This window comes from Silene latifolia, chromosome 11 (genome assembly GCF_048544455.1).
Source record: "Silene latifolia isolate original U9 population chromosome 11, ASM4854445v1, whole genome shotgun sequence".
Lineage (NCBI taxonomy): Eukaryota > Viridiplantae > Streptophyta > Magnoliopsida > Caryophyllales > Caryophyllaceae > Silene > Silene latifolia.
Window position 1 is genome coordinate 175,778,668 of NC_133536.1, and position 879 is coordinate 175,779,546.

The 879-nt window shown below is 42.2% G+C and overlaps 1 non-coding gene across 1 annotated transcript; it reads right to left on the reverse strand.

The window, feature by feature from the left end:
* Positions 1 to 535: 535 nt before the first annotated feature.
* Positions 536 to 644, reverse strand: LOC141616237 (small nucleolar RNA R71). The gene has a single exon (XR_012530593.1). It is a non-coding gene; the product is annotated as a small nucleolar RNA R71 (small nucleolar RNA).
* Between the last annotated feature and the right edge of the window lie 235 nt (positions 645 to 879).

Here is an 879-nt window from a genome sequence, read left to right on the forward strand (position 1 = left end):
GAGACGGTGTAATTTTGTTTGCCTTATTTTAGTTTATTTTTCTTGTCTCAAGGAACTTTGGTTCCTTGAGGCCGTTGCTTACCTTTGATTCTAGTTTTGGTTTTGCACAGTTAGAAGACAGGTTTTTGAGAGGAAGACTTGAGTACTCTCACTTTGGAAATTATGGCTACAATATATGATAATTTTCAGCCAAAGGAGCATCACCTTCCAAAGGGGCGCCAGTTACCTACCCCTACTACCGGTAATTTCGAGTTTCGTTCCTCTTATATTGATTTAGTGGAGCGAAATCAGTTCGCTGGTCCGCGGATGAAGACCCCTTGAAGCATATGGAAACTTTCACGGACTATTCTTTGTTCCATACCTATACCGGCTGGGGTAACTCAAGAAGAAGTAAAGGGGTTTATGTTCTTGTACTCCTTGAAGGATTCAGCGCGAGATTGGTACTGCTACCTCGATAGGGTAGCAGCTGGAGTCACGGATTGGACATCTTTAGCATTAGCCTTCTACAAGAAGTACTTCCCACTTTCAAAGACTGATGCCTTGAAGGGTAAAATCACGAGTTTTCAGCAAGGAGCCGACGTAGATTTTTGTGAAGCATGGGGACGTTTCAAAAGTTTGGTCCGAGCTGTCCCTCATCATGGTTTCCAGCAATGGTATCTTTGCAACCTATTTTACAATGCTTTATATGATGATTACAAGGTCATCTTGGATGCGGCTGCTAATGGTAGGTTCCAAAATAATACCGGTCAAAGTAAAGGTTGGAACACTATTGAAGAGATGGCAGTCTATAGAGCTGAGTTTGGAAGTTCACGTGGAAAGTCAAGAAAGCAAAGTGAGGAAATGACTGCTGTTGTGACACTTATAACTTCCATTTCTACC